Genomic DNA, 21,098 nt, shown 5'->3' with positions numbered 1-21,098 from the left:
GTTTAGAGCAGTTTGCGCTAATCCCTGGTGGGAGTCCATAGGCACAGTAACTGCATGGGCACTATCGTCTCAGCACAAAGAGGCCCAGGCAGGGCGAGAAGTGTCAGTTCTTGTTTCATTTTTGAGACTAACTCCTGCTGCCTTCATTTTAAATACAGAATAAAATCACATAAGAAGCCCTTTAATAAACAGCAGGAGCAAAAGTAAGGGCGGGGGGGGAGACTAAAAACTAATGTAAATCTGATGTTACCCAAGGCACTACATTTAAGCTGCTTATCCTCTGAGAGAAGCAGTTGTTTTGCCAGCAATATTCCTTGTCATGGTGAGTGGCCATCCTGAATAACCACAGGCCTTGGGAATGATTGATAGTAGGAGGCTGGAGACTATATAAATCCATCCTCTTGGTCATCACCAGAACTCAACAGAGAATTTTTGCATCTTTATAACACTTACTTGGCTATCTCCTACAACCAAAATTGGATACATAATGTCTCACCTTCTATTTATTTAGCACTGACACATTTAAAGTGCCAACTGCAGAATTCTCAGGAAACTGTAGTGCTCATGGAATTCTGCCAACAGTCTAAGAAGGTTCTAAAGGGCTTGGCTGAGTAAAAGAATCGTCTGAGTGTAATTCCATCCAGCATGAAAGGTCACATGAGTCAAGATCTGTTGCCAAAATGTTGCTACTGAGGATTAATTAATATCAATTGAGCATCCAAGAGTGTCTGGCATTTTACCAAGGCTGCCTTTCTGAGTCCTCCCCTGCTAAAACAGTTGTGGAGATTAAAGCTAGCAGTGCCAATGGACGCTCATCTCTCTGGCCGTAATAGAATGGAAAAGAGCTGATGTGTACAGGGACAAGCCCTTCTCTACTTTCAGGCTGACAAAATCAGTTTTGTAGCCTTTTATCTAGGACCAGTTTCACTTTTCCATTCAGAGACAAATAAACAAAATAACGAAAACTTTTTGAGTTCTAACGATATGTCAGACCCTGGGTTGGGTACATTTTATATGTTTAATCATAGAGCCTTCACAATAGCCCCACAAAGTAATATTATCCTCATTTTACACGTAAGGGAACTGATACTTTAAGTATTGGCCTAAGTCACAAATCATGAATTATCTACCTCCACTACCAATGCTATGCTCCTTCCATGCCTCACATGTCTTACTGAATCTAAGTAATGCATTTTTTACTGTGGAAAACTGTATTATACATAAAATATTTTCTAGCACTGGAGGCCACTCTGATCCTGTTGACTAGCTTTGGCTGGGCCACATCTCTTCCACGTACAAAATGTTAAGGATCATTAGTAAGTAATGAGAATTGGTTTAACCCTAATCAATTTACCTAGAATCAGTTGAATTCCTACCAGTAGAGTGAAACTTGAAGCATAAAATGGAGCATAAGTCCCACAGCTTCATATCATACTGTGGTTTACTGGAAACGGACAAATGCAGAATTTAGTTTTTGGTGGACAACGAAGCAATTTGAATTACCTCTCTTTTTCTGCATCTCTCTTCCTCTAAGTTTGGTTTGCTTAATGTGACATCCTGTAGAACATGAAGAATTTTCCATGGTTTTCTCCATTTCTTCAAAGACATGATTCCAAAGCCCAAAGTTATGATTACACAGATACTTTGGAGGCCATAATTGGTATTCTGTGAGTTGCATTAGATTTCTTGCATACATATTTTTCAAAATGTAAAAATATTATAACATTTTTTGAAGAAGCATGAAATACTCAAAAAGAAAAGATAGTGATTACAATGGTATAATGACTCTGCCATAATACTAATTAATGTCAGATCCTAACTTGTGGTTAGTTATGCCTATCAACCTTACCCAGGGACTATGTTTTATTTTGTTGTCATTTAAATTCATTTTCCTTTTTTTCTAGCACACAGACCAATGCTTTGCGCTGTAAAGAGATTGGGCATTCAATGAAACAAATGTATTGAGCTCCTGCTTTTACCCTCTTAATTGTGCAACCAACCCCTGGTGATTTCATATCTTCCCTATTAAAACTGACTGTTTTCTGGACTTTCTTAGTTACTGGATATAACTATAGAAAGTCAGCTTATAATTTTCTCCAGGATTTAAGTTTCCTTCATTATTCAAATAAGCAAACCAAAGGACTCCCAAATCTAACCATGCTCCCGAGAGTGTAAAGATAGCACTGGCATTAACCCAGTATGCAGATGCAAAATGCTATGCCTACTTTATAAATATTACATTGGACCTGGTCATGGCTCTGCGAACTAGGTCATTAGTTCACCTCACTTACAGAGTAGACATTGATTAAGGGCACTTATCAGAAAATTTTGGCTGCACAGGGACTCTAAGAGAGCTGAAAACCTGATTGATGGAAGAGGAAACCTAGGAAAGAGATTGACCCCTGGAAGAAAACAGCTCACCTTTCAGATGGCATGAGGTATACACAGGCTCACAGTCATAGGCAACCCCAATTATGTGTGTAAACCATCTCTAGTCAATGGAGCCTTCAAATGCCTTTTCTATAATATGCACTGTGTTGAGCACGTTGTGCATATTATGTACTTTATATATAACTGTTGTGGGTTTTCTAGCTAAGGAAGAATGGGTTAGGTAGGAGACACAAATTTCCCCAGTTTACATGGCTTGAGAATTAAGACTCAAACCTTGATTTGTTCAAGTTCAAGGCTCAAGTTCTTGCCATGATCTGTTTAGGGCATCTAGTGTTTACCTGGGGAAATTCTACTGATCCTTCCACATGGCCTCTGTATTAGTCCATTCTCACACTGCTACAAAGAACTGGTTGAGAATGAGTAAATTATGAAGGAAAGAGATTTAACTGACTCACAGTTCTGCAGGGCTGGGGAGGCCTCAGGAAACTTACAATCACGTGGAAGGGGGAAGCAAACACGTCTTTCTTCACATGGTGGCAGGAAGGAGAAGGATGAGAGCCAGATCTCGTCATCAGATCTCGTGAGAACTTATTCACTATCATGATAATAGCATGGGAAAAACCACCCCCATGATTCAAATACCTCCCACTGAGTCCTTCCCACCACATGTGGGGATTATGGGAACTACAGTTCAAAATAAGATTGGGTGGGGGCACAGCCAAACCATATCAGCCTCTTTCTTATTTTTCAAGTTTAGTCCATGTATGCTTGATCAGGTGTTTTATTTTATTTGTTTTTATTTATTTTCTATTGTTAAATGATACAATCCACTTTCATTTAATTCTCCCAACAATATATGATGATAAATAGGATACTATTATCCCCATTTTACAGGTGAGGAAACTGAGGCACACATCAGTTAGATGAATGGTCTAAACCACATACATGGCTAGTAAATAGAGCCAGAGAATGGCATTGGTTGATATTTGCACCTGGGAAATCTAGTTCCAGAGCCTGCGTTCTTCACCACTATGCTCCCCTGACTCCCCTGCTCTATAGATAAGGACAGTGCAGCTCACAGAGGTGAGGTGGTCTGCTCAAGGCCACATGGACAAGGTGGCAGAATCAGGCCTGGAAGCTAGATCTTTACACACTGAGCCATTATATTTCTATTATATTCCATTGTCTATTATATTATATTTCTATTATATTCCATTCACATGTCTTCTTTAGATTTCCTAATTCTGTTAGTGACTTCATTGTGCTCTCAGCTACTCTGGTTGAAACCCTTGTCATTTTTTTCTTACTTTCTCTGTCCAACCAATTGCCCAGTCCTATTGATTTAATTTTACCACATCTCTCTCATCTAGTCCTATCTATTATTTCTTTACTGCTGCTGCCATATCTCTCAGTCTTATCTAATTTTAGACTCTCCCACTTCCATTTCCTGATCCCCAGAGCCAACCACTTTCTTCTCTTTTAAATTGTTCTTTTGGCGTACATCCGTACTTCTAAATAGCACATGTATATTGCTACTGCTTGAGTTGTAAATTTGAGGTGTTAACTATTGATTTCTCACAATAGAAGACAAAGCTTCAGTTCTGTTTCTCCCTACCTTTCACCATATACTTCATAGTCTTCATTCTTCAACTATAAATATGCTATAATTTTAGTTGGATCAGTGTTTACGTTATTATGATTAAGTAAATGCTTTCCCTTATTGATTCATGTAGCATAATGTGATGTCTTTCCTTTCTCTACTCAACGGCTTCCCCTGAAGTCTCATTTGCTTAATTTTCTATCAGGAATTCAACCACAAATTCTCCCTGGGTTGTCAATATCTTCTCAATACATTCAAGCATGTTTCAATCTCACCTAAGTGACATCTCTCACTAGAACTTCAGATCTGCTCTGTGAAGATTGTCCCCTCCCTTTCTGGCCAACTGCACTACTGTCGTATTAAGCTCTCACTTTGCCATCATCTCAGTGATTCCCTTTTCCTAATTCTTGGTTTGGATCTCTGTTTTCCAGACCCTCTGTTTCTTCTTTCTAGCTATAACTCCTCCTTTTGCCTAAAGTAGCATCCTGAGAAAAAATGCTTAAAACATAAATTTTTGAGACATTTTTATTCTACCCTCATGTTTGATTGATAGTATGTATGAGTATAGAATTCAAGGTTAGGAGGCAATATCTTCCAGTCTCCAGCTTTGCTATTGTCAGTGACAATTTTATTCTTGATCATTTGTATGAATATACTTCCCCTCCTCCTACTGTTTTTCTTTCTCTCTGGAAGGTTTTTTCCCTTGTCTCCAGTGTTCTGAAATTTCACAATGATGTGATTTGGTGTGGGTCTATTTTCATCATTTGGATGAGCACTCAGAAAGCTATTTGTATGTGAAAACTTATGTCTGTTAATAATGAGATTTAAATATATATACACACGCATGTATATACACACGCATATATGTACACAGATATGTATATTAATAATGAGATTTAAATATATATATACATACACATATGTATGTACACAGATCTGTATATATTTTTTAAAAATTGTGCCCCCTCACTTTGTGCTTTCTCTTTTTAAATTTTCTAATATTTGGATGTTAAACTGCCTGGACTGTGTTTTTCCTCTGTATTATGGGAGATGTTCTTAATTTTACTTCTGACCATTCTTGGCATTTTTTTCATTTCTGCTATATTTTTAATTTTTGAAATTTTTTGACCATAGCTCTTGTTCCTACTTCTTAGAGGCAATCTCTTATTTTGTCTCTCAGAAGATATTAATGATTGATTTCTCTGAGGCGTTCTTCCCCATGTATAGTCTGTTTCTCCTAGTTTTCATTTTGGTCTCTATCTTCAATATCAGAGCTTTTGTTCAAATTTGTGATGATACTAGGGTGTCAGAATTTTTTTTTTTTTTTTTTGAGACAGCATCTCACTCTGTTGCCCAGGCTGGAATACAGTGGTGCAATCTCAGTTCACTCTAACCTCTGCCTCCTCGGTTCAAGTGATTATCATGCCTCAGCCACCCGAGTACCTGGGACTACAGGTGTGCACCACCACACCTGTATAATTTTGGTATTTTTAGTAGAGACAGTGTTTCAGCCATATTGGCCAAGCTGGTCTCAAACTCCTGGCCTCAAGTCATTTGCCCACCTCAGCCTCCCAAAGTGCTATGTCAGCTGATATTTAAGAATGGCCCCCAAATGGGCAGTTTGGAAACCTTGAATGAATAGTTGACACTGTCAGTGAGGAACCTGAATAAAGGGTAATTCCAGAAGGCCAGATGAGGTTTGGGAGAAGACAGCTGATGACATCAATGTCTTCAAAATTTTTCCTTTTGCTAGTCATATTCCAGCCAGGGAATAATCTCCAATTTTTACCTGAATGATATAAGCCTCCCTAACAGCATTATAGTAAATGAGAGGAGAAAGAAGACTAAACATCTCAGATTCAGAGTAAATTTTCACTTAATGGCCCATTTTCAACCAGTAATCTTGCCATCAAATCTGCCTGCCACTCTCCATTCCAAAGACCCTCTGCTTTACCATTCTCAGAGAATAAATCTCTGTTCTTCTGCATGGTTAAGGAGGGGGATGCAATAAAAGAAAGAATAGAGGGGACCATCTTCTTTCTAAACAAACTTTCAATTCATTCTTCTGTTTATAGCCCCAAATTCACCCATGTACTTGGTGCCAAGAATTGTGCCATATAACATGAATTATTTTTCACTCTTCATTCATCCCAGATCGTTAATTTTTTGTTTATCCACCTACTTTGACAGCTTCTAAATCTTTATTATCAATTTCTTTTCACTCCCCTTGTCCTTGTTGGTTCATACTTTTTAAAAATGTTTGATGCAACCCAATTTAATTTTTGCCACCAAAGAAACCTAAAAGTGGGGGAAGGGAGGCTATTTCCTCTAAAAATTATAGTCTACAGTCTGTATTGAAAAACTGAAGACTTGTGTAAATCCTCGGAATAAACTATGATTGGTTCATACTTTAAACATGGTTCAGGGAAATTTGTGAATACTTGGTCATCTTTCTGAAGTGCCCCTTTACTGTCATTTTAGTGTGCTTTGAGGAGGGTACAGAGGTTCTATTCATGGGTTTAACTTGCATATTTTACAAGATGCTGGCCTTCATTTATTTCTGTCTAGTGAATTACAATAGTCTCCTAACTTCCTGATCACGTCAATCCTCTGCTCAGAAGCAATCAGCTTTCTGTGGAATAAAGCTATCCTTTTCCATTAACTAGAGAAGTTACTCTCAACCTATTTGCTGTCCTCGTCACTATTCACGATCCCCTCTCAGTACAATGAGTCATTTGCCTACGACTTAAAGGATGTGATGCTTTACATATGGCCTTACTCTAACATTTCAATTTATTACATATGATTCCCTGTACCCTGTGCTTTAGCCAAAATTGGCTATTTTTTGTTTCCTTAATCTGCCATATGTTTCCTTTTCTGTGACTTTGCATATGCCTCTTCTGACAAGTGGAATGTCTACTTCTAGCACGCAAATTTTACTGAACCTCCAAAGCCCAAGTCAACTATACCTCCTCAATGAAGCATTCTCTCGCCTCCAGCACCATAATGTTTTTTATTTCACATATGGTGTTTTGCACATCTCATTTGATTTGTTACTGAAGATATTGCTTGTGTCATTATTTCTTTCCTGTACTGTGTTACTAGCTCCTTGAGAGCAAGAATTATGTCTTATTGTTATATATTAGCCAATCCAATAAACACATGGATTAATTTAGTTGAATTTAACCTATTCAAATTATAAACAAGCATATATAATTTCTAATACCTTAAAATGTTTTTCCTAGTTCTTATATTTTAATAATTTATTTGCAAAGACAACAAGATTTGAAACAAATAAAGAAGTAAGACCCCACTCACTTCTTCATCTCTGCCAGTTTAATTGATTCACAGCAATTGTGTAATTCTAAGCATGGTCTGAAATTTTGTTCCAAACTGTACATCTGTGTGGAAAAGATTCATTGTCCAGAAGTGCAATTTTTCCCATAAAATATATTGATCAAAATTTCTGTGTGGCTTACTGTTGAGAATTTATACATTATTCACTAAAGCAATTTCTTCAGATCAGAGAACATTGCTGGCTTGAGGGGTTTATGGGTACTATTACAGCAACTTCAGAAGGATGACCAAGTATTCACAAATTTCCCTGAACCATGTTTAAAAGCTCATTCATCATTTAAAATATTGTGTGCCCGAGGAAAGGGCAGTAGGCTGTCTCGCATGCTTTGGCAGAAATAGCTAGTGTGTCAAAAGAAATCCAGTTAATTTTGACTCAACTCCCCCTCAGTTCTTACTTTCAGGACAATATTTTAATAACTTATTTCTGATTACCACAGTCAGTCCATATTATTCTATTTAACATAAATGGCTCTTATTTATTAAGCATTTATTTTGTGCTAAACACTTTATGTACATTTTCTTACTGAATAGTTACAAAATCCCTTTGAGTGTTATTCTTCTCGTTTTTACAGACATGAACTGAAGCTTAACAGGCAGCTAATTAAATTGTCTAGGTTCTTTGAGCATTATTTTTAGATGCTAGTTACCAATTTGTCTATATAACTTTACTAAAAAGTTTTTCTACTTTGACCTTTATCCAATAATCAATGGAAAAAGAATTTTTGAATAAAAGATTTGTTTGTTACGCAGGGTAAACAGTTAAAAGGAAAAATTACCTATGTAGATAGTCTCTGAAGTGTATATTCTTTCGACAGTACTTGTGTGTTTGGTTCCATTTGTCATCATTTGTCATCTGTGTGCACCCAAAAGTGATGAAAACTCGGTTCTTGGGGGTTTTCTGTCTTCCTTCCTTACACTTACTGACAAAGGCCAGTGTACGTCAAGCCATCTGTACATCCGGCGGAATAGCCCTATAATTCACATAAGTTTTGATCAGCTCATCACAGTCTGTCTAAGCTCTCTGCTTTCTACAAGATGCATTTTAAGAGTGTATGTTGCAATGGGAATCATTTTTTTCCCTTAAGACTAAAGCTTAAGGGACTCGAACTTGATTTTTTATTCATTATGCACACAGCACTGTGCTTTGTGGTTTAAAAGCTATCTTGTTTCATGTTAACCACAATCATTTGTTTACAAAGTTTGAGTCCCTTTCTTTATACCACGCCACCTATTCAGCAACATATTTGGAGGTTATATTCATGATTGACCACTCATCATGAAGTAAATGACAAACATAACAAACAGCATGTATTCACTCACAAATTATTCATTGAACGCCTAATGTTCACATAGGATAAGTACTGAACTCATAAGTAATGCATATGTGAATAAAATGAATATTAATGTACCGTATGTGTGCAGATAATCTTGATATTCCCTAGCATATGTACAACATATACAATCAATAACCTCTATTCTAACTTTCACCTGAAACAAACATAATTCTTCTATAAACAACAAACAAATCATCCTTGGCAATTTTGTCAGGTACCAGTGTTTGAGACCATTTTCACTCTCAGATTGCCTTGTAATGAATTCTTTCTCCGTCAAAGTTCCCCTTAAAGGTGTGTTCAAGGATGTGTGAAGGCATAAGAACATGCGGAGGTTGGCGGCAGGGAAGGAACAAGAAAGTTTGATCAAATAGGACAAAATTCAAGATTCCTCCTTCATGATATCTTCATGTGATGCTTAATTTTATGTTTTAACTTGAAAGGTGTTTTAGATGAGATTAACACTTAAATCAGTGGACTTTAAGTAAAGCAAATTGTCCTCTATGATGTGGGTGGGCTTTGTCCAATCAGTTGAAGGCCTGAGGACATCATGAAAAAGGGACTTTGAATTTTCGCCTATTTCATCCAACTTTCTTGCTCCTTCCCTAAAATTGCCCCCAAACATTTCTCCACCCTCTCATATACTTTAAGGGCAACTTTGATGGACAAAGAACTCACTACCAGGCAATCTTCGACAGAAAATAGGGTAGCTTCATACCTAGTCCTCAGTAATTGTTCTTAAATACCTGTGCCTGAAAAAAAAAAAATTGCCTAGAGTGCTTTCTAAATATGTAGTTCCAGATCTCCATACCTTGGAGACATGGTATGTCTGGCAAGACACAGGAGTCTACATTTAACAAGCATTCCCAAGGAAATTCTAATGCATACAGTTCTGGGGAAAACCACAATTTGAGAAACCGCGTTTTAGAAATAGGGAAAGGGTTTTTTTTTTTTTTTTTCTTGCTTTATTAATAAAGTCACAGGGGGCCGGGCGCGGTGGCTCAAGCCTGTAATCCCAGCACTCTGGGAGGCCGAGGCGGGCGGATCACGAGGTCAGGAGATCGAGACCATCCTGGCTAACACGGTGAAACCCCGTCTCTACTAAAAAAAAATACAAAAAACTAGCCGGGCGAGGTGGCGGGCGCCTGTAGTCCCAGCTATTCGGGAGGCTGAGGCAGGAGAATGGCGTAAACCCGGGAGGCGGAGCTTGCAGTGAGCTGAGATCCGGCCACTGCACTCCAGCCCGGGCGACAGAGCGAGACTCCGTCTCAAAAAAAAAGAAAAAAAAAAAAATAATAAAGTCACAGGGATTTAAGCCAACTAGAGATTAGAACCGCCCTAGTTTCATCTACCTCCTGCAGAATCTACTGCATTGGTGGAAAGATTCATCAAGGAGTGTAGACATTAGGCACTACAGGGACTGGCTCAAGGAAGAAGTATTGGTTTTGATGAGGATGTGATATCCAGGGAAAGGCTGGAAGAGCGATTTCACAGGCTTGCTTGGAGAATACCCAGCCAAGTGCCTGGGAATGCTGGGATGCTGCAGTCTTTTCAAATGCACATTCCAGGTGCCAGTGATCACTTCAATCATTCAAATAACTAAACTCTTCTTTCCAAATTATTTCCTTGATTGGTATGTACATTTATAGGTTATAGATTCCATGACAAAGACTGAGCCAGAGCAAAATAATAATCTTCCTCAACAGAATGGCTCAGGTTATCTCAAATACAAGGTCCTTCAGCTATTTTCAATTTGAATCTAAATTTAAACTTTTTTCCTTCAGTTTGTAGGTTCTCATTTACAGGATCTGTATCCTTAGTTTGCATATAACTATGGGTTGGCTTTGCAAGTTCCACTGGGAAGAGGTCTAGAAATAAAAATAGACATGTCTGATCTGCCTAAATGTGAGCCTGGATCTCATAAGACATTTATTAGGTGCCAAAAGACCCCTCTGGGGATGGATTTGCCAAGCTCTGCAGCCTCTCAGTCTGCATGGCTTGCAATTGTCTCTCAGTCCCAGTTGGCAGGCTGCACTAGGAAAGAGTCAGGCAAACAGCATCTGATTTACACAAGGAAAGAAATGTGTCAGGCAAAGAGTAAAAAAAGGAGATCTCTAACTTTATTGAGTTTTTAAATAAATCATCAGAAGTATGAGGTTTCAGAAGATTTTAGGTAGTAAACAACACAGAGAAAAATAAGCTTACTCGCAAGCTTACTATTTTAGAGAAATCGCCAAGTCAGTGTTTTTCTGTTCTGTTTTCTCAAACTGCCCATATGCAGTGAGTCATTGACAACATAGAATGTATCTTCTGAGGCCATTAATACCCAAATGTGCTTCCGTGAGTGTCCATTCAGATTGCAGTCATGGGCTTAGATGGAACCAGGCTGTAGTTTCTTTCCTTGATAATCTTTTGAGAGTTCAACCCCAAGATGTCAACCATGGTCTCTGATATGGTTTGGCTGTGTCCCCACCCAAATCTCATCTTAAATTCCCATGTGTTGTGGGAGGGACTCAGCGGGAGGTAATTGAATCATGGGAGCAGATCTTTCCCGTGCTCTTCTCATGATAGTGAGTAAGTCTCACAAGATTTGATGGTTTTAAAATGAGAAGTTTCCCTGCACAAACTCTCTTCTCTTATCTGCTGCCCTGTGAGATGTGCCGTTCACCTTCTGCCATGATTGTGAGGCCTCCCCAGCCACGTGCAACTGAAAGTCCAATAAACCACTTTCTTTTGTAAATCGCCAGTCTTGAGCATGTCTTTATCAGCAGTGTGAAAATGGACTAATACTGTAAATTGGTACCAGTAGAGTCAGGCACTGCTGAGAAGATACCCAAAAATGTGGAAGTGACTTTGGAACTGGGTGACAGGCAGAGGTTGAAACAGTTTGGAGGGCTCAGAAGAAGATAGGAAAATGTGGGAAAGTTTGGAACTTCCTAGAGATTTGTCGAATGGTTTTGACAAAAATGCTTCTAATGATAAGAACAATAAGGTCCAGGCTGAGGCAGGCTTAGATGGAGATGAGGAACTTGGGAACTGGAGCAAAGGTGACTCTTGACATGTTTTAGCAAAGAGACTGGCATTATTTTGCCCCTGCCCCAGAGATTTGTGGAACTTTGAACTTAAAAGAGATGATTTAGGGTATCTGGTGGAAGAATGTTTTTTGTTTGTTTGTTTGTTTGTTTGTTTTGAGATGGAGTCTTGCTCTGTCTCCAGGCTGGAGTGCAATGGCGCAAGCCTGGCTTATTGCAACCTCCACCTCCCAGGTTCAAGTGATTCTCCTGCCTCAGCCTCCCAAGTAGCTGGGATTACAGGTGCCTGCTACCCCACCCAGCTAATTTTTGTATTTTTTAGCAGAGATTGGGTTTTACCATGTTGGCCAGGCTGGTCTTGAACTCCTGACCTCAGGTGATCCACCCGCCTCAGCCTACCAAAGTGCTGGGATTACAGGCGTGAGCCACCACACCCGGCCTAGTGGAAGAAATTTCTAAGCAGCAAAGTATTCAAAAGGTGACTTGGGTACTGTTAAAGGCTTTAATTTTATAAGAAAAGCAGAGCATACAAGTTAAGAAAATTTGCAGCCTGACAATGTGACAGAAAAGAAAACCCCACTTTCTGAGGAGAAATTCAAGCCAGCTACAGAAATTTGCATAAGTAATGAGGAACCGAATGTTAATCCCCAAGACAATGGAGAAAATGTCTCCATGACATGTCAGAGTTCTTCGTGACAGTCCCTCACATCACAGGCCCAGAGGACTAGGAGAAAAATGTGGTTTCATGGGCTAGGCCCAGGGTCCCCATGGTGTGTGCAGCCTAGGAACTTGGTGGCCTGCATCCCAGCCACTCCAGCTGTGGCTGAAAGGGGACAATGTAGAGCTCAGGCTGTGGCTTCAGAGGGTGTGAGCCTCAGGCATCGGTGTCTTTCACATGGTTTTGAGCCTGTGAGTGCACAGAAGTCAAGAACTGGGGTTTGGGAACCTCCACCTAGATTTCAGAAGATGTATAGAAATGCCTGGATGCCCAGGCAGAAGTTTGCTTCAGGGGCAAGGTTCTCATGGAGAACCTCTGCTAGGGCAACGCAGAAGGGAAATTTGGGTTCAGAGCCCCCACACAGAGTCCCTATTGGGGAACTGTCTCGTAGAGCAACTGTCTCCAGACCACCATCCTCCAGACCCCAGAATGGTAGATCCACTGACAGCTTGCACCATGCACCTGGAAAAGCCACACACACTCAATGCCAGCCCATGAAGGCAGCTAGAAGAGAGACTGTACCCTGCAAAGCCACAGGGGTGGAGCTGCCCAAGACCATAGGAAACCACTTCTTACATCAGCGTGACCTGGATATGAGACATAGAGTCAAAGGAGATAATTTTGGAGCTTTAACATTTGACTGCCCCTCTGGATTTCTGACTTGCATGGGGCCTGTAGACCCATTTGTTTTGGCCAATTTGTCCCATTTGGAATGGCCGTATTTACCCAATGCCTGTACCCCCATTGTATCTAGGAAGTAACTAACTTGCTTTTGATTTTACAGGCTCATAGGCAGAAGGGACTTGCCTTGTCTCAGATGAGATGTTAGACTGTGGACTTCTGAGTTAATGCTGAAATGAGTTAAGACTTTGGGAGACTGTTGGGAAGGCATATTGGTTTTGAAATGGTAGAACATGAGATTTGGGAGGGACTAGGGGCAAAATGATATGGTTTTGCTGTGTCCTCACCCAAATCTCATCTTGAATTCCCACCTGTTGTGGGAGGGATGTGGTAGGAGGTAATTGAATCATGGGAGCAGCTCTTTCCCATGCTCTTCTCTTGATAGTGAATAAGAGTCTCCTAAGATCTGGTGGTTTAAAAGAGAGGAGTTTCCCTGCACAAGCTCTCTTCTCCTGACTGCCACCATGTGAGACATGTCTTCCATCTTTCGACAGAATTGTGAGGCCTCCCCAGTCATGTGGAACTGTAAGTCCAATAAACCTCATTCTTCTGTAAATTACCCAGTCCCAGGTATGTCTTTATCAGTAGTGTGAAAATGGACTAATAATACAGTCTCTTTGTCTGCAAGCTGCATACTTTCCTGTGGGAAATGTTGCCTCTCCATCTGGTCTTTGTGGATGCATCGCTTTCTACTCTCTTTTTCTCCTATCCCTAAGTGCTCTGCTACAAGTTCTTTGGGACAGGCACTCCAGTTGGTGAACATGTAACACCACTTCAAGCTGTCACTGTTCTACTTCTCGGACTAATTTTCATCTCACTTCTGCATCTGTTGAAATACCTCAAGGTCTGTGTCAATCATCTTTTCCAAAACCCTTTCATAAATCCCCAGCTGTTTCCCCTTCTGCTGTACTCCTATGGCACTTGGCCTGTAAAATTGTACTTGGCCTATGTACAAATGTCTCTATCTGTCCCACCAGAGTATGGATACGGGTCGTTTTTGCCTTTGTTCTTTTCCAGTGATGTTATCATATCTGTCACCATACCATCACATGATAGAAACAAATATTTTGTTGAATGCATGTCTGCTGAGAATATATTTTCAAAATGCTTTTAGTTTAAAACCCATAAATTGTTATTAAAGTGTTTTTATAGTTTTTTATATAAGAAATATATATCATTGCAATGAAAATTTAAATATACAGATAGTGTAAAGAAAATGAAAGTAACTTACAATTTGAGTTCCCAGAGATTACCACTATTAATATGTTGGAATGGAAGAAAGGCAGGAAACAAGATGGCAGAATAGAAGGCCCCAGATTGTGCCCCACTATGGGAAAACCAAATTCAACAACTAGCTAGATAAAAATAGCAACTTCCTAAGAACCAAAAATTAGATGAGCACTAACAGTACCTGCCTTTAACTTTATATTGCTGAGAAAGGCACTGAATAGGGTAGAAAAGACCGTATCAAATTGCTAACACCACCACCCCAATCCTCCTGCAGCGGCTGCATGTCACAGACAAATCTCTGCACTTGGGAGAGGGAGAGGGGGGCAACTGTGAGACTTTGCATGGAAATCAGTGCAGCCCTGTCACAGGGGAAAACAAAACCAGGCTGAGCTCAGTTGACACCCGCCTATAGAGGAAGCATTCAGACCAGCCCTAGCCAGAGGGGAGTTGCCCATTCCAGCCGTTGGAAGTTAACTTCCAGCGAGACTTGCCACTATGGGCTGAAGTGCTCTGGGGCAATAAGTAAACTTAGCAGGCAGTCTGGGCCACAAGGATTTCAAGTCCTAGTGCTAAGCTGAGCTAGGAGCCAGTGGACTTAGGGGCACGTAACATACTGAGACACCAGCCAGGGCAGCTAAGAGAATGCTTGCACCATCCCTCCCATAACCCCAGGCAGTAAAACTCACAACTCCAAAAGAGGGCCCTTCCTTCTGCGTGAGGAGAGGAGAGGGAAGAGTAAAGAGGACTTTTGTCTTGCAACTTGGATACCAGCTCAGCCACAGAAGAATAGGGTTCTGATTAGAGTCGTGAAGCTCCCATTCCAGGCCCTACCTCCCAGATTACATTTCTACATATACCCTGGGCCAGAAGAGAACCAGCTGCCCTGAAGAGAAGGACCCAACACAGAATCTATTACTTGCTGACTAAAGAGCCCTTGGGCCCTGAATAATAAGCAGTGATACTCAGGCAGTACATTATGGGCCTTGGGTGAGACTCTGAGACATGCTGGCATCAGGTGAGACCCACCACATTCCCAGCCATGATGGCTATGGTGAGAGACTCCTTCTGCTTGAGAACAGTACAGAGAAAAGTAAAGGGGACTTTGAATTCACCTTAGGTACCAGCTTGGCCACAGTGGGGTAGAGCAACAAGTAGGCTCTTGGGGTCCCCGATTCCAGGCCTTGGTTCTTGAATGGCATTTCTGGAGCTACCAGAAATGTGCTAGTTCCACAAAGGTGAGCCCACTTCCCTAAAGAGTGACTCCCAGGCCTGGTAGTAACATTTACCACAAGACAATTGAAGAATGCTTAGGCCTTAAGGGAACACTGGTGGTAGACAGGCAATACTTGCCAGGGACTGGGGGCAGGAGAGGCTGCTCTGCCTGTGGAAAGGGGAGGGAAGAATGAGAAGTACTGGGTCTTGTGGTTTGAGAACCAGCTCAACCAACTCAATCACAATCAAAATCACCTTCACTAAAAGAAAGACAAGAAGGAAGTAAAGAAGGAAAAGAAGACCACAAAACAGCTAGAAAACAAATAATAAAAAGACAAAAGTATTGCTAGTAGACTAGAACACCAGGTAGACTTATAAGGCTTCTGATCACAGTCCCTAGCTCCCAGAGAGCATCTCTGGACCTGTCCAGGGCCTGGGGGATGTCAGTACCCTGAAGGGAAAGACATAAGCCTGGCTGGTATTGCCAGTTGCTGATTGTAAACAACTAGGGCATTGAGGGCATTGAGCAAATATAGGCAGTCACCAGGCAGTGGCCGCCGTGGGCACTGAGTGAGACCCAGTACTGGGCTGGCTTCAGGTATGACCCAGCACAGTCTCAGTGGTGGTGACCACAGGGGTGCTTGTGTCACCCTATCTCCAGCCCCAGGCAGCTCAGCACAGAAAGAGAGACAGACTGTTTGTTTTGGAGAAAGTAAGGGAAAAAAAGAAGAGTCTCTTCCTGGTAATCCAGAGAACTCTTCTGGATCCTATCCAAGACCATCAAGGCAATAGGTCTATGAGTCTTCAAGAAGCACAGCATTACTGCACTTGTGGTTCCCCCAGTGCAGACATAGTTTAGATTACAATACCCAAGTCCTTTTGAATACCTGGAAAGCCTTCCCAAGAACAGGTACAAACAAGCTGAGACAGTGAAGACTAAAATAAATTCCTAACTTTTTAATGCCTAGACACTGGTGAACATCAACAAGCATCAAGACCACCCAGGAAAACACAACCTTAGCAAACAAACTTAATAAGGCACTGGGAACCAATCCTGGAGAAACAGAGATCAGACCAATAATTCAAAATAGCTGTTTTGAGGAAACTCAAAGAAATTCAAGATAACACATAGAAGAAATTCAGAATTATATCAGATAAATTTAACAAAGAGATTGAAATAATTTAAAAGAATCAAGCAGAAATTCTAGAGTTGGCACATGCAATTGACAGACTGAAGAATACATCAGAGTTCTCTTAATAGCAGAATTGATCCAGTGGAAGAAGTAGTGACCCTGAAGACAGCTATTTGAATATACATGGTCAGAAAACAAAAAAGTAAAAAGAATAAAAAGCAATGAAGCACACCTACAAGATCTAGAAAATAGCCGCAAAAAGGCAAATTTGAGAGTTATTGGTCTTGAAGAGGAGGTAGAGAAATAGACAAGGGTAGAAAGTTTGTTCAAAAGGATAATAACAGAGAACTTCCCAAACCTAGAGAAAGATATAAATATGTAAGGATAAGAAGGTTATAAAACACTGATATGGTTTTGATCTGTTATGTAAGGATAAGAAGGTTATAAAACACTGATACAGTTTTCATCTGTGTCCCCACCAAATCTTATGTAAAATTGTAATCCCCAGTGTTGGAGATGGGGCCTAGTGGGAGGTGACTGAATCACAGGGGCAGAGTTCTCATGAATGGTTTAGCACCATCCCCCTGCTACTGTATAGTGAATGAGTTCTCATGAGATCTGGTTGTTTAAAAGTGTGTCGCACCTCTCTCACTCTCTCGGTCTTCTTTCTGCCATGTACGATGCTTGCTCCCACTTTGCCTTCTGCCATGAGTAAAAGCTCCCTGAGGCCTCCCCAGAAGGAGAAGCTACTATGCTTTTTGTACAGTATGCAGAACCATGAGCCAATTAAACTTCTTTTCTTTATAAATTACCCAGTTTCAGGTATTTCTTTGTAGCAATGTGAGAATGGACTAATATAAACACCAACTAGATTTAACCCAAAGAAGATTACCTCAAGGCATTTAATAATCAAACTCCCAAAGGTCAAGAAAAAAGAAAGGATTCTAAAAGCAGCAAGAGGAAAGAAGTAAATAACATAAAATGGAGCTCCAATATGTCTGGCAGCAGACTTTTCAGTGGAAACCTTACAGGCCAGAAGACAGTAGCATGACATATTTAAATTACTGGAGAAAAAATACTTTTATCCTAGGATAGTGTATCTGGTAAAAATATCCTTCAAATATGAAGGATAAATAAAGACTTTCCCAGATTAAAAAAAGCTGAAGGATTTTACCAACACCAGACCGGTCCTACAAGAAGTGCTAAAGGGAGTACTTCAATCGGAAACGAAAGGATGTTAGTGAGCAACAAGAAGGTATAAAACTCACTGGTAATAGTAACTACATAGGAAAACATAGAATATTGTAACACTATAACTGTGGTGTATACACTACTCTTTTTCTAAATGGAAACAGCACAAGAAGAACCAGTCAAAAATAATAACTACAACAACTTTTCAAGACATGAACAATACAATAATGTATAAATAGAATCAACAAAAAGTTAAAAAGCAGGGGACAAAGTTAAAGTGTAGTTTTTTTTCATTTTCTTTTTGCTAGTTTGTTCATGCAAGTAGTGTTACATTCTTAACAGCTTTAAATAATGAGTTATAAGAGTATTTGCAAGCCTCATAGTAATCTCATCAGAAAACATACACAGGGTATATAAAAAGCAAGAAATGAAATTATACCTCCAGAGAAAATCACCTTCACTAAAAGAAAGACAAGGAGGAAGTAAAGAAGGAAAAGAAGACCACAAAACAGCCAGAAAACAAACAATAAAATGGCAGAAGTAAGTCCTTAATAATAATAACATTGGATGAAAATGGACTAAACTCACCAATCAAAAGACATAGAGTTGTTGAACAGATTATTTTAAAAAGAGAAAAAAAAAAAAAGACTCAACATCTGTTGCCTACAAAAAACACACTTCACCTATAAAGATGCAGATAGAATGAAAATAAAGGGATAGAAAAAGATATTCTATGTCAATGGAAACCAAATAGACCAAATTGACCTAATAGATATATTTACAGAATATTTCATCCACTGGCTACAGAATGTACATTCTTCTCAGCACATGGATCATTGTCAAGGATAGACCATATGTTAGGTCACCAAACAAGTATTAAAACATTCCAAAATATTGAAATAGTATCTTCTCCGACCACAATGGAACAAAACTAGAAATCAATAACAAGAGACATTTTGGAAACCCTACAAACACATGAAAATTAAATAATATGCTCCTAAATGATCAGTGAGTTAATGAAGAAATTAAGAAAGAAATTGAGAAATTTCTTAAAAACAAATTATAATTAAAATATGACATGCCAAACTTATGGGAACAGTGAAAGGGGAACGTTTATAGCTATAAGCACCCATATCAAAACAGTAGAAAAACTTTTAATACAACCGAATTATGCATCTTACAACACTAGAAAAACAAAAGCAAACCAAACCCCAAATTAGTAGAAGAAGAGAAATAATGAAGATCAGAGCAGAAATAAATGAAATGTAAATGAAAAAAATAATACAAATGAAACAAAAGTTAGTCTTTGGAAAAGATAACCAAAACTGACACACCTTTAGCCAGACTAAGAAAGAAAGAGAAAAGACCCAAATAAATAAAATCAGAGATAAAAAGGAAGACATTACAAACAACACCACAAATATTCAAAGGATCATTAGTGGTTACTAGGAGCAACTATATGCCAATAAATTGGAAAAATCTAGAGGAAATGGATAAATTCCTAGACACATACAAGCTACCAAGATTGAGCCATGAAGAAATCCAAAGCCTGAACAGGCTAATAACAAATAATGAAATCAAAGCCATAATAAAAAATTCTTACAGCAAACAAAATCCAGGGACCCAATGGCTTCACTGCTAAACTCTACCAAACATTTAAAGAATATCAATCCTACTCAAACTATTCTAAAAAATAGAGGAGGAGAGAATACTTCCAATTTCATTTTATGAGGCCATTGTTACCCTAATATGAAAATCAGACAAAGATGAAGCAAAAAAAAAAAGAAAGAAAGAAAAGAAAAGAAAGAAAACTATAGGCCAATATCACCAATGAATATCAATGCAAAAATCCTCAACGAAATAATGGCAAACTGAATTGAACAACAGATTAAAGAGATCATTCATCCTGACCAAGTGGGATTTATCCCAGGGATGCAAGAATGGTTCAATACGCACAAGTTGATCAATATAGTACATCATATCAACAGAATGAAGGACAAAAACAATATGATTATTTCAATTGATGCTTAAAAAGCATTTGATAGTGTTCAACACCCCTTCATAATAAAAAGCATCAAAAAACTGGGGATAGAAGGAACATACCCTGACTTTTTCAACTAGAGGATCACGGCAGAGAGGAGGCAGGACTGCATTGTAGCTGCGACTCGGATGGACAGAGCAGGATGTGGAGGCTCGTCATGAACTTCTGCTCCAGAACAACTGCAGGAATAAATCAGAAAACCTGAGAGGACCCACAGATCCCCCTGAAGGAAGCAGATTTCTCCTGCAGGACCCAGGAAACAACACAAATACTGTGACTGTCCAAACTGTGGAAGTGGGAAAGGGAGATCGTCCACCCCGGAACACACACCCCCACTGGGGAAACAGAAGGCCTACATTACAGGAGAAGATTTTGACCTTACCCGGAGTTGAGTTAATTTAAAGAGCTGAGTGAAATACAGGGTAGAGGAAGCAGCAGGAAAAGCCCTGCGAGCTCACTGAGTCTCCCAGCAAGTCTTTTTTCCTGGCCTCACAGTCGTCCTTCAGGAGGGCAACCAGAGGTGCTGGGAAAAGGCCACAGGGAGAAGAAAACCTCCAGCTGAACCTTGTAACAATTTGAGCTGGTTGAGAAGATTCCTGGCCAGAACTCAGAGAAGGGTGTAAATCCGGTGTGCAGTCTCCACAGGTGAGGGAAGAAGGAAAGCCATATTTGCTTTCACAGTGGGGAGGCAGGCAGCCTGAGGAAAGCTCTCAGCCCTGCTTACTCACTGCCTGGAAACAGACTCAGTGCTGTTGGGTGGAGGGGGGGCACGGTGGGAGTGAGACCAGCCCTTTGGATTGTGTGGAAGCTGGGTGAGGCTGTGACTCCTGGCTTTCCCTCACTTCCCTGACAACCTGCATGACACAGTAGAGACAGCCATAATCCTCCTAGGAACATAACTGCATTAACCTGGGAAGCTCACCCCCATCCCCACAGCAACTGCAACAAGACCCACCCAAGGAGAGTCTGAGCTCAGACATGCCTAGCCCTGCCCCCAACCAGTGGTCCTTTCCTACCCACCCTGGTACTGAAGAAAAAGGGCATATACTCTTGGGAGTTCTAGGGCCCCACCCACCATCTGTTCCTCCCATACTACCACAGCTGATGCTCTCTGGAAAGTGCCACCTCCTGTCAGGAGGCCAACCAGCACAAAAATAGTGCATTAAACTGCCAAAGCTAGG

General features: G+C 40.1%; 1 long non-coding RNA gene across 1 annotated transcript in view; it reads right to left on the bottom strand.

The window, feature by feature from the left end:
* Positions 1-20,709, bottom strand: part of LOC105498563 (uncharacterized) — a 60,563-nt gene extending 39,854 nt beyond the window's left edge. The window contains exon 1 of the long non-coding RNA XR_011623532.1: positions 19,980-20,709. This is a non-coding gene — a long non-coding RNA (uncharacterized lncRNA). The remainder of the gene's footprint in view (positions 1-19,979) is intronic.
* Positions 20,710-21,098: the final 389 nt, after the last annotated feature.

Source organism: Macaca nemestrina, chromosome 5 (assembly GCF_043159975.1).
Source record: "Macaca nemestrina isolate mMacNem1 chromosome 5, mMacNem.hap1, whole genome shotgun sequence".
In the NCBI taxonomy this organism is placed as follows: domain Eukaryota; kingdom Metazoa; phylum Chordata; class Mammalia; order Primates; family Cercopithecidae; genus Macaca; species Macaca nemestrina.
This window is presented reverse-complemented; position numbering and strand designations above follow the sequence as displayed.